This window comes from Pituophis catenifer, unplaced genomic scaffold (genome assembly GCF_029215685.1).
Source record: "Pituophis catenifer annectens isolate HBS135680 unplaced genomic scaffold, rPitCat1.0.hap2 SCAF_15, whole genome shotgun sequence".
NCBI classification, from domain to species: Eukaryota; Metazoa; Chordata; class Lepidosauria; order Squamata; family Colubridae; genus Pituophis; species Pituophis catenifer.
Window position 1 is genome coordinate 17,915,496 of NW_027256895.1, and position 14,082 is coordinate 17,929,577.

The following is a 14,082-nucleotide window of genomic DNA, read 5'->3' on the forward strand; positions in this document are numbered from 1 at the left end:
GGTAGGTAAATTGAGGACCCAGATTGTGGGGGCAATAAGCTGACTTTGTATAAATATACAACAGGATGAAGGCTATTGCTTAAAGCACTGTAAGCCGCCCTGAGTCTCCGGAGAAGGGCGGCATATAAATCAAATTTAAAAAATAAATAAATTGGAAAGCAAGTTTTTAAAGCATTGAGACACGTGGGCATAATGTAGCAGACCCATCACTATCTACACTGCTATATTCTGAACCACTTCCAATTATTGAGTGGTCTTCAGTGAATATATCAGTATAGGTAGTCCTCATTTAGTGACCACAATTAGGACCAATAATTTGACTATTCACTGTACAAAGCAATTGTGTTTGGAAGAGTTAGTGATAAAACGAAACCAGGCCATCAAGGAAAATGATTTCTGGACACTATCAAAGCTGACACCAGCCAGAGCATAGAAAATAAAGAAATAGTGCAAAATCAGAAGATGTGGGAAGACCCATAGAATCACCAAGAGTCAGATTCAACTTAATGGATAAAATCATCATCAATTTGACTGTTAAGTGTAGCAGTCACTAATTGAAAGCATGACTATTAGAGGTAGTCCTCGACTTACAACAGTTTGTTTAGTGACCATTCAAAGTTACAATGGCATTGAAAAATGTGACTTATGACCTTTTTTCACAGTTACAATCTTTGTAGCATCCTCGTGATCATGTGATCAAAATTCAGATGCTTGGCAATTAGTTCATATTTAGGACAGTTGCTGTGCCCCAAGATCGTGTGATCTTCTTTTGCGACCTTCTGACAAGCAAAGTCAATGGGGAAGCCAGATTCACTTAACAACCGGGTTACTAAATTATCAACTGAAGTGATTTACTTAACAACTAAGGAAAGTAAAGTCATAAAATGGGGCAAAACTCACTTAACAAATGTCTTGCTTACCAATAGAAATTTTAGGCTCAGTTGTGGTAGTAAGTCAAGAATCACCTGTAGTTATGATCTTACTTCAGCTTTCCTTTGCTTTACAGACCTGCAGAGGTTGTAGATTACTCACAATTATTTTTTTATCACCAACATAACTAGGAATGGACAGTTGCTGACTAAGGCAGTTTTTTGGGGTATAAGATGGACTCCCCCCCAAAAAAAAGTGGGTGAAAGTTGTGGTGAGTCTTATAAACTGAATGTTGCCAAAACCCCGCCCACCTGCGGGTCCCCACCCTTTGACCATTTTCAGGCCAAAAATGCAATGCGCATAGGCCGAAAAACAGGGTGCAGAGTGGCAATTGGTGGCGATGTGCTGTGGCAATCCCCGCAGCCTGGAAAAGGTCTAAAAGAAGGCATGGAGAGGCCGAAAATGCGATGTGTGGAGGCGGCATTGGGCTGTGGTAAACCCTGCAACCTGGAACAGGTCTAAAAGAAGGCATGGAGAGGCCGAAAATGCAATGTGCGGAGGCGGCATTGGGCTGTGGTAAACCCTGCAACCTGGAACAGGTCTAAAAGAAGGCATGGAGAGGCCGAAAATGCAATGTGCGGAGGCGGCATTGGGCTGTGGCAATCCCCGCAGCCTGGAAAAGGTCTAAAAGAAGGCATGGAGAGGCCGAAAATGCGATGTGTGGAGGCGGCATTGGGCTGTGGTAAACCCTGCAACCTGGAACAGGTCTAAAAGAAGGCATGGAGAGGCCGAAAATGCAATGTGCGGAGGCGGCATTGGGCTGTGGTAAACCCTGCAACCTGGAACAGGTCTAAAAGAAGGCATGGAGAGGCCGAAAATGCAATGTGCGGAGGCGGCATTGGGCTGTGGTAAACCCTGCAACCTGGAAAAGGTCTAAAAGAAGGCATGGAGAGGCCGAAAATGCAATGTGCGGAGGCGGCATTGGGCTGTGGTAAACCCTGCAACCTGGAAAAGGTCTAAAAGAAGGCATGGAGAGGCCGAAAATGCGATGTGCGGAGGTGGCATTGGGCTGTGGTAATCCCTGCAGCCTGGAACAGGTCTAAAAGAAGGCATGGAGAGGCCGAAAATGCGATGTGCGGAGGCGGCATTGAGCTGTGGTAAACCCTGCAACCTGGAACAGGTCTAAAAGAAGGCATGGAGAGGCCGAAAATGCAATGTGCGGAGGCGGCATTGGGCTGTGGTAATCCCTGCAGCCTGGAGCATCTTTTTTTATTTTTTTGAATTTTTTTTTTATTTTTAAACAAAATAAAACATAAAACAACCATCATCCATTACAATTATAGATAGTGTGTCGATCGGTTACAATTCTTTTGTGCTTAATCCCATATCCAAAATTAACAGGTTATTTAATTTCTCTTATTTGACAATTTATTATATCCCTTTATGGTATTATTCTCATTTAACAATTATTTAACAATGGCTTGTCTCCCATAAAAAACCGCTTCATATATTTTATTATTGCATTTATTTCATATTTCATACTTCATTTCCATGCTTTATTATCTAGCCATTGATAAAATAAATCCCATATCATATAATATTGTTTATCTTCCTGTTCTTTAATTTCAAATATCAGTTTACTCATTTCAGCACATTCCATAACTTTCTTAATAACTTCATCTTCAGTAGGTATTTTCTCCTTTTTCCAATTTTTACCAAATACAATTCTAGCCGCTGTTAAAACATTCACTATTAAATATCTCAGTTCTTTATTATATGTTTCTGGTAAAATCCCTAATAAAAATATCTCAGGTTAAAAGTCAATGTGTTTCTTCGTCATTTTTTCCAACCATGTGTGGATTTTAGTCCAATATCTTTTAGCTTCTACACATGTCCACCACATATGGTAATATGAGCCTGGAGTCTGATAATATTTCCAACATTTCTCTGATTTGTTCTTGAACATTCTGGCTATTCTCGTCGGGGGTAAATGCCACCTGTAAAACATCTTATACAAATTCTCCTTATATGCTGTTGACATTGTCATTTTATAATTTTGCAACCACAATTTTTGCCATTTTTCTAAATCAATCCCATGACCAAAATTTTTCCCCCATGCAATCATTGTTTCTTTAACTTGTTCTTCCAATTTTCCTTCTAATAACCATACAATTTTTTAATTAGATAGTCATCAGAACCTGTTAAAATTTTATCTAAATTAGTCAAGTTACTGTAAAAACCCTCTGTCTTTATCTTTATCATATCTAGACTGTATTTGCATATATGAAAACCAATCCATTTTTATCTCTTGTTCTTCTAATTCTTGCTTCGATTTAAGTTCACCCTTTTCATTCAATAATGCACTATATCTAACAATATGTTCCTTTCTAAATGTTATTGAATATGAGAATGCTTCAATGGTCGATAACCAGATTGGAATTTTTAAATAATGATGTCTTTTAATCTTCTCCCAATTTGATAACAAAGACTCTCGTATAACATGTCTTCTAAAATACCCCTGTGTTTTTGTACTCTTGTACCATAAGAAAGCATGCCAACCCAGCAGCAAGTCATGTCCTTCTAAAGTCAACAATCTAATATTTCTTAACAATATCCATTCTTTAATCCATATCAAATTACTAGCTTGGTAATATAATTCTCAGTCCAGTAAACCAAAACCTCCTCTTAGTCTGGAACATCTTATTGATGGTATTCTGGGAGGCCAATCCAACTGCCAATCAGCTGCTCGGGCTGAATCAGGCTGCAATAACATGCTGAAGCTGACCAGGCTTTTTGCTGTTTGCTGCAAGGATGCTATCCAGATGAATACTGATGGATGCTGGTAGGCAGAGGCAGAATTTTTTTTCTTCTTTTCCTCCCCAAAAACGAATATGCTTTTTATACTCCAGAGTGTCTTAAATTGTGAAAAATATGGGTATATCATTCATCCATTGCTCAGGACCTGGGTACTTGCGGGACCGCCTACTACCACCAATAGCCTCCCACCGGCCAGTACGCTCCCACAGAGGGGGGCTCCTCCGGGTGCCGTCGGCCAAACAATGCCGACTGGTGGCCCCCAGGGGGAGAGCCTTCTCTGTGGGGGCACCTACTATCTGGAACCAGCTCCCCCCAGAGATACAGAGGATCCCGGATCTGCGCACCTTCCGCCGCGCCTTAAAGACCTTTTTATTTCACCAGGCGGGCCTGGCCTAATTTTCTCCCTCTTTTATAAAACATTTTTAAATTTTTAATATTTTTTAGTATTTTATATATTCAAATTTTAAAATTGGTTTTAAATTGATTGGGGTTTTAAATTTGTTTGGGCCAAAACTATTTAATTTGATTTTAATTCCACTTTTAAATTTTGTATGTATGTATTTTATTGTTTGGCTGTGCACCGCCCTGAGTCCTTCGGGAGTAGGGCGGTATAGAAATCAAATAAAATAAATAAATAAATAAATAAATAAATAAATAAATAAATAAATAAATAAATAAATAATATACCATTCATTGTTTCTTGCCTTTCAGTAACTCCCTCTTATTGTTCAGGTGAGGTCTCAGAAGAATAATAAAACATTTGGGAAAACAGATGCAACCCAATAACCCCGCACTAGAAGATAATATGGAAAAGATCTCCACAGCCACCATGTATTTTCCCTTGGTACTCAGATATGTTGGAAAAAAGGACATCCAGACACTACAAAAACACAAGAGGCTGAAGAAGATAAACTTGGTCTCATTAAAACTGTTTGGTAAATGCCGGGATAGAAAAGCCACACTGAAACCAACAATAGCAAGGAAAAGAAGGTAGAGTAAGACACAATAAAACATGAGAGTAGAGCCTTCATTACATCCCAGAATGATTTTATCTGCCACTAAATTCATATCAGCATCTGGATATGGGGGTGAGGTTATAAGCCATACAGTACAGACAAGGACTTGAATGAGGGAACAAGAAACAACAATGTAATTATCTAATTGTTTGCCCAGCCATCTCTTCATCTTGGATCCTGGCATTGAAGCCATGAAAACGATCACCACGATGATGGTTTTGGCCAATATACAAGAAATGGCTACTGAGAAGACAATCCCAAAAGCAGGTTGTTGGAAAAGGCAGGTGACCTTTTCAGGTTGTCCAATGAATAATAAACTGCAAAGGAATGAGAGCACAAGGGAGATGAGAAGAAGGTAGGTGATGTTCCGGTTGTTGGCCTTGACTATGGGAGTGTCCTGGTATTTGATGAAGATCCCAAGTACCACAGTAGCAATGCAAGCAAAGACAATTGCTGTAATGGCCAAACTGGTCCCTAATGGGTCTTCATAAGACAGGAAAGTTATGTGTTTTGGAAGGCACAAGTCATGCTTGTTATTTGGATACTGTCCTTCTGGGCATGATAAACAATCATCCATGTCTGCAAAAGAAAATGCTATTGTTGCAGTGTGGAAGATTCTACATGAATCAAGGCATGGTTAATATTGACTGAAGAGAGACATTTAGCAAAATGGTTAATGCTTAATGCTTTAATGGGAGGCTCTCTAAGAATTATTTTTATTATTTTATTTATTGAATTTCTACACTATCCATCTCACCTAGATGATTCTGGGCAAATTACAACATAATAAAATAAAATATAATGTTATATATGTAAAGAAAGGAGCAAACATCCTGCGAGCTCCGGAACTTAAGATTTAAAAATTTTAAAATAATTTAAATTTTATTTAACTAAGCTTTCATCAGCCATCTGCTGACATCGTCAGAGTATTAAACTACCATTACAGACATCTCTGCCTTTATATGCCATTAATCAATTTGGCCCTTGCGCATGTAATAGGCCCTTCCAGCTGTCTCCCACTTGTAATCAGCTGTGTTGTTTTTGCTGTCGTTATGCTGGATGATGGAGGCTTAATTCCTATTGTTTCCTCCCTCCTAGCTTGCTTATCAGTGGGGGATGATGTTAGTCTGTCAGCCACTGCAATTTGCTGCCTTGTCCAGAGATGTCTGTAATGGTAGTTTAATACTCTGACGATGTCAGCAGATGGCTGACGAAAGCTTAGTTAAATAAAATTTTAATTATTTTAAAATTTTAAAATCTTAAATTCTGGAGCTCACAGGATGTATGCTTCTTTCTTTTCTAATATACCTGGAACTCATATTTTTAGAATAGTTTGTAATATATATATATATAAAAAGTTATTGACTTTAAATTGGCTAAAGTTGTAAAGCTATTGGGAAATTCTTTAACATAGTGATTGAAAGTGCATAGAATTGACTGAATTCAAATTGACCTTTACTTTTTTCCCTTTCTGATTAATCTGAATAGTCAAAGTGATGCAAAATTGGATCATTGTAATTTTGCAATTGTCATAATACATCATAAGTTTCAGCAGATTAAATTAGGGTTGTGTTTACACCCATAGATATGGGGAAAGTAGAAGTATGCAGATAAGAATACATATATATCATTGGAAAGAGCCAATATCCAAACAAATAATTTGATTGAGTGTAAAAACACATCAACCTTAATTCTCATAGCCCAGGGATGGCTAACCTTTTTGATGTTGCGTGCCAAAAGCGGGGGGAGGGCAGGGGGGTTGTGCGCACACGTGCCCACACCCATAATTCAATGCAACCCCCCAACACTCACCCCGCTTTTGGTATGCAATGGCACAGTGGGCCCAGTAGGCCCGTTGTTTGCCCTCCCGAGGCTCCAGAGGCTTTCTTGGCCTGGGGAGGGCAAAAATGGCCTTCCCCAACCCCCGCGGAGGCCCTCCAGAGGCCAGAAACAGCCCATTTCCCAACTTACAGTGGGCCTGGAAGGCCCAAAAAATAGCTGGCCAACCTGCACATGCGCTCTGAAGCTGAGCTAGGGCAATGCTCGCGTGCCCACAGATATGGCTCTGCGTGCCACCTGTGGCACACGTGCCATAGCTTCACCAACACGTTCATAGCCTGTGCTTTCTCATAGGGTCTTGACTTTGTTTTATCACTATCTATTTGGCCAATATCTATTTTGTGGCTTAGAATACAAAGTTCCTTGTTTCTCAAATTCCTGGGAGGATATTAAGGAATAAGACAGAAAGTTTTGTTTTATTTCACTCATCTAAACATTTTTTCCCCTTATACAATTAGAACAGTTTCTCTTGAATACCCTTCCACCCTCATATGCATGGACCAATTATTCCTTTAAAGACAATACAACTTACCTTTATGATTTGTAATCCTTCCTTCTGGACATAGAAGGCACTTGTAGCAACAATATGGCTTTCCTTCTATTTTGGCCCTACTAGAACCAGGATTGCAATTATCATTACACACAGAAAGAGGTCTTTCCTGAATGAAAGAGAAGAACAGAATTGGTTTGGAGCTATTGGCATGCTATGATTGATTGTTTTTTGTCAATAAGACATACATGCCATGAAGGAATTGCTCTAGACTAGCCAAACCCAAATCCTGCAACCATTGTTCATATGTTTTAGTCTCCAGGCCTTTAACCATCTTAGTTGCTCTTATACATCTTCAAATATATGAAAATGATATACCAGCAATTCTTCAAGCTACATTGGTCACTCTGGTGAATGATCTCTGGCGGGCCCGGAATGGGGGTTATTCCTCCATCCTAGTCCTACTTGACCTCTCAGCGGCTTTTGATACCATTGACCATGGTATCCTACTGCTATGACTTGGGGGGTTGGGGGTGGGGGGTATTGTTTTGCAGTGGTTCTCCTCCTACCTCTTGGGTCTACACAGTTTGTCTGGGCGGGGGGACAGAGATCCTCCCCGAAGCCCCTCACTTGTGGGGTGCCTCAGGGGTTGGTTCTCTCCCCCTTGCTCTTTAACATCTATATGAAGCTGCTGGGTGAGATCATTCACAGTTTTGGGGTGAGGTATCATCAGTATGCTGATGATACCCAGCTTTACATCTCCACCCCAGACCAACCCAGAGATGCCCTTTCTGTGATGATTAAGTGCCTGCAGGTGGTATGGGTCTGGATGGGTAGGAACAGGCTCAGACTCAACCCCTCCAAGAGGTTGAGGCTGTGGTTGCCAGTATCTCATGGTCTAGTGGCCCCATCACTCTTGATGGGAGGGAGTTGCTTATTCCCTCTGAAAGGGTTCGCATTCTAGGCATCCTCCGGGATTCATGGCTGTCCTTAGTGGACCATCTGACGGCCGTGATCAGGGGGGCTTTTGCACAGGTTCGCCTGGTGTGCCAGTTACGCCCTTTCCTAGACAGGGATGCCCCCCATAGAGTCACCCAAGCTCTTGATATCTCTCGTTTGGATTATTGCAATGCCCTCTACATGGGGCTGCCCTTGGGGTGTACCCGGAGGCTCCAGCTGGTCCAGAATGTGGCCGCGCAGGTTATTACGGGAGCTTCCTGTTACTCCCGTGTTACACCTCTCCTGCACAAGCTGCACTGGTTACCAGTGGTCCTTCAGATCTGCTTCAAAGTACTGGTACTTACCTATGAAGCCCTACATGGCATGGGCCCGGGGTACTTGCAGGACCACCTTCTGCCTGCCTCCCACCACCCTGTGCATTCACATAAGACTGCCCTCCTCCAGGTGCCATCGGCCAGACAATGTTGGCTGGTGGCTCCCAGGATGAGGGCGTCCTCTGTGGGCGCACCAACCCTCTGGAATGGGTTACCTAAGGGGTCCGGACAGCCCCCAACCTCTGCTCTTTCTGCTGTGACCTGAAGACATGGCTTTTCCAACAAATTTGCTGATCTGATGGGTGATTTTTAATTGGGAGATTTTAATTGATTATTTTAGTAGCTATTTTTATTGTTTTTATCATTTTAATTTCTGTGAGGCGCCCCGAGTCCTTTGGGAGAAGGGCGGCATATAAGTATAAGAAAAATAAATAAATAAATAAATAAAATACGTATTCAGCACATTTCTGTAGTTAAATTTTGAGTTGATATGGGCAAGAATAACCATCTGAAGGATTTACCAGTTATGGATAGGCACAACTGATGCACAAGATGAACTTTTGTAAACCCTCCTGGCCACTGCGGCTACATGTTCTTCAATCAGTAAAATGTCCAAAGATGCATACTAGTCTCTACACAAAATATATACTGTACCTGGTTAAATCTTGTGGGCCATGTAATGGAACCCTCCTGCATGTTGAATGTTTTGGAAGAGAAAGAATTTGGGTCCACCCATCCAACTTTGACTTTTGTAAATGTGTTATTTGAGTAAGTGACCCAGTTGAAGATATCAAATCCTCCATTAATATGCCCATTGTCATCAAAGGAAATATTTTCTCCAACACTGTTTTTAAATAAAGTATTTCTCAAAAATTTATGGAGCTAAATTGGGGACAAGGTAGAGAGACAATGAAGTCATGTCTAGTCAAAAAACAAAAAAAGAAAAATCATTTCACATTTGTATGGATGGTACCTGCCATGGCTGTTCATGTAGTCCTTTTTGCCTTATCTCTTTTATCTTTGCTCTCTGTTTTGACTTGGATGAAGTTACTGAATGCAAAGCATGTGCCATAATGTAAACTGCATTGTAGATGCTGTAACTGTGGCCAGACATGCTTGTGTCAAACACGGTCCCAGGCAGAGTCTCCAGCTTTTCCTCCCCAGTGCAGATCTCCCCATCTCTCTCCTCTACAGTGGAGTTTGAGAAATTACAATTAAATGCATCTTTCCAGAAGATCCTGATAAACCCATCCCTATTTTCTGAGAGAGGGTTTCTTTCCTTCAGAAATTTCTGGAATCCACTAGGATAGTTTGTGTGAACAGCAAATGATAGAGCCCCATGGAGGAAATGTAGGTCCCAATCTCTGATAAAACCAGGAGATGCAAAATCCATCTGTGCTGTCATAATCCACACTCGACTTTCAAATGATACACCATAAAATTGTGCAAAAACAAACATTGACCTTAAGATACTAATAGTATGTATTTCACCTTGTATAATAACAGTATTGGCAGTACTTCCTGTGACCATACGTGAAGTCCCAAACCATTCCATTGATGTTTCAGCAACATGACTTGAAAAAGATATTTGGGGTATTTTTTCTAAGAAGTCTACACAGATTCCCTTCTGAGAGTAGATGGGAAGTATATTCTGTACAAATAAATCTCCATTGTCATCATTTGAAGCAATCACACCAATCCAGGTCCACTTGAAATGCAGAAGTAATTCAAGAATGCCCATATAGTGATGGGTCACATTTGGAAACATCTGGTGGAAGCAATCTTTGGTTTTCTCATTTACTACTGGAGAAGATCCATAAATGATCTTAGGATAGAAATACATGGGAAAAGGTGAGGCATCGTGACAATCAGTCTTGTGATAGATTCTACTGAAAGAGAAGGCATTGGAAAAAAGGTTTTCTCTCCATTCCTCTCTATGTTACATTTAGCTGAGTTTAGTCTATTTCCTATTGTAAAAGAGAGTAAAATATGCCTTTCCCCAAAATCTATTTTGAATACTAGAATGGCAAGGAATACTATGGTTTTCAAAGTTCTTCAAAAAATATTTTGCAGCACATGAGTTCCTGGGATAAGAGTATGGATTGACTTACAGATGAGAAGATATGGAATGACCTCATTTATTACCTTCTGATCCTTCACACTACAATGATAGATTAAACAACCATCAAATCGTTACAAGAAAAAAAAAGTCAGAAACTTTCCATTTTCTAATAGTCAGGCCCAAAATTATACTTAAGTTTAAGTAATCTTGTTCTTCTTCATGGTATTTCAATGCATACAACTCACCTGTGGAATTTTATAAGCACTTAAGATGTTTGTCATGTGGAGGCAAACTTGAGAATTAGGTCCCCCAATGACTCCCACAATGTTATTTTGAATATCACATTTGTAGTTGGGGATGAATTTGTCCTTTGTGGATAGAAGTTCCATTGAGGCAAGGTAGGTCCATTTTGCAAAAAAGTGGCTATTTAAAATGTGGAAGCCTAAACTCACATTGGGTAAGAGTTGGGTATTCTCACTGATTTCCTTCACAGCAAATACCAAGGCCAGGATGTGCTGGTAATTCTGAGTGAATAGCCTATATCAAAGAAAGAGCTTCAGGCTAGGGTTTTTTTCTATATGGTAACACTCATTCTACCTAGACACAGCACTATGAAAATTGACCTACTAAAAATAAGGCACTTCAAGTCAACTTCATGGAACTAAGGAGAAATCTCCTAACAGTTTGAGCAATCAACCAATGGAATGACTTGCCTTCTGAAATTGTGGGTGCTCCATCACTGAAGGCTTTCAGAAAGACAATCACTTACCTGAAACAGCTTGAAATGGGGGTTGGACAAGAAGACCTCAAAGATACTTCCAACTTTATTATTCTATGTTCTAGGTTTTAGAAATTATGATATTTTGACACACAGAGCTAGATTCCAAAAATATTTTGTTCTTAAATACCAATGTTCAGTTGTATATAAAAGACAACAGTGGCCAAAATTGTGGAAACCTTTTGGGAAAAGTATATTTTCAAAAATTAGTTAATAACACCACATTTTTTTTGAGTAGTACCATAAAATTATATATCAATGGAAAGATAATTGAATCAAGAATGTAATGCAATAACTTTTATGAAGGATTTGCTATTAAAATAGCAGTTACAGTATAAAGAAGAAAAGTGAAACACGTAGAAAAAAATGAGCTATACAAAAATTAACACCATAGAGAAAACGATATATACAAAAATTATCACGTCAGTTAATACATAGATGGGTAACCTTTAGCATGAATTACAGCCTTACAATGTCTTCCCATGGAGTGAACCAAGTCTTTTAGTTCTGCAGCTGTTATAATGTGAAACCAAGATTGAATGACTGCTTCTATTAACTGGGTTTTATTGCTGGGTCGCTTCTGACTAACATGTTTCTTTAGTCGGCTCCATAGATTTTCAGTTGGGTTAAGGTCTGGCTATTCCCAGGCCATTCCAGTAGTTGAATATGATTATCTCGAAACTCAGAAGAAAAAAAAAAGTGGTGTTATTAGCCATCAAACCTGAAAAACCTACACTTTTCGCAAAAGGTTTCCACAGTTTTGGCCACTACTGTATTGAAAAGATATCATATTTAGAGATAGTACGGGGCTCCTGATTGAAAACCTGCCTCATGGTTTCTTTGAGGTCTTTCACTTTTTCAATGTTTCAAAATAATTGGAGCAATCAACCTCATTTACTGTAGAAAGGTTCTGTAATGAAGGGCAGTATGGTGTCCTTGCACTTCAGTTAGATGAAAACTGTGTCTTACCATTCGTGGTGCTATCATGTCTCCCATAATCTACAGCTTTTTTTATCCTCCAACTGAATTCATTGAATTTAATGAACTTGGCAGCTATTGCTACCAATATTAGAACTCTATTAGAACTATCTAATAGTTCTGACAATGACCAAATCAGGTTCCAACAAAAAATTCAGAAAATTTTTAAATCTGGTCATGAACACATATTCAGGTGGTGATCAAAAATAGCCACGGCCAATTTCCCACTCCACACCATTTTTTTTGTAAGCGCCAAACAACAGTGACCTTGTGTGGCTGCTGTATTAATTTTGCTTAAGTTTGGTTCATGACCAAATCATATTGCAAGAAAAGTTATGGAATGAATTATGGTCGTCACCAGAGCTTCTACTGTACTTACTCAACTACTTACACAAGGTCATCAAAACTTTCCTCTGAAGGCCGCTTCTGAAAACTGATTGGGCTCAAAAAAATGTAGATCTGAGAGAAAATGCCTGCAATGATGAAATCACCTGGCTGGTAATACTTGTGGAGAATAGAAAGAGGTTCACCAACAGGACACTTAGCAATAGAAACCTTACTTGAAGCATGAGGAAGAGTCACAATAACTATGATCAGGACCACAAATAACATCACTTTGTCTGAGAGATTTCCTGCCTTGTTCCAAATTGTCTGCTCCATCATTCAAATGTGAATGTTGGAAATCAAAAGGCAACATTCATCTTCTCCAAGAATGTTGCTAGAACTCTGCAGCATTGACCAACAATGATCACAGTGGTGTATTTCTACCTGCCTCTACTATCACTTCTGTATGAGACATAAAGCATTAGTATGGATAACTGTTGAATTATCCTATTGTCCATAGGGAATATTTAAAGGCCTGTAAAAATAACATTAATTATGGTTATTTCATAATTGTAGTGGGATGGAGAAATAAATACCATGGAATTGGAATTATGAGATCTAAAATAAGTCCAGATTTCATCATGTTTATGTTTCTCACAACTCAGCTGGCATCTTCCCAATTTCATTCATTGAAATAATAAGAGACAGATCAAGGGATGAAATCCAAAATTTTTCACTACAGGTTCTGTGGGCATGGCTTGGTGGGCATGGCAGGAGAAGGATACTGGCATGTGAAAACTAGGGGGTTGAAGGGTCTTTTACTCAAATTTTTAGTTAAATTTTTAAGAGGTTCTAAGGAGGGGGAGGGTTTGATTGGAATGCGGGTTGTGGGCATGGGGGATAGCCCACTAAGGGGAGGGGCGGGCCTGGCAAGAAAGCACGGCGTGGGAGGTGGGGATCCCGGGGTCGAGGAGGGAGTCAGAGTTTGTCCGGATAGTGCTTTGAACATCACTACCATGAGTGGGAGGGGTAGATATGGTGGGAGCAGGGGGCCATATTGAGTCAGGGGAGTGCATACCCGCTCTTTACGAGCGGTGATGCACTCCAGCCCCCAAGGCTCCACCCATTCTCCAGGTTGCACAGACCCTCAGGGCCCGGCCCTCCGGCTGATGCTGTGCAATGCCAGATCCGTAGTAAATAAAGCCCCCCTCATCTGTGACTTAATTGGTGAGGGGGGAGGGTATTACGGAGACCTGGTTGGGCCAGGAGGGGGGGTTCCCCTCATGGAAATGTGAGCGCCAGGTTTCCTTGCATTCCATTGGCTGAGGTCACAGGGCAGGGGCGGGGGAGTAGCGGTTATTATTAAAGAAGGTCTGAGACCGAGGGAGGCCACTGTTCCTCAGACAGCCGGCTGTGAGTCCCTCCTTGTGAAGTGGGGTCATGGGGTTCAGATGGGCTTGCTGATCAAGTACCTGGCTCCCTGCCACGTGGCAGCAGCTGTGCCCGAGCTCCTCGAAGTTATCACCGCAGTGGCGGTTGATACCCCCATGGTATGGGGGATTTCAACTTGCCATCTGTGGGTGAGACATCGGAGGTGGCTTGGGAGTTCATGGCTTCCATGACAGCTATGGACC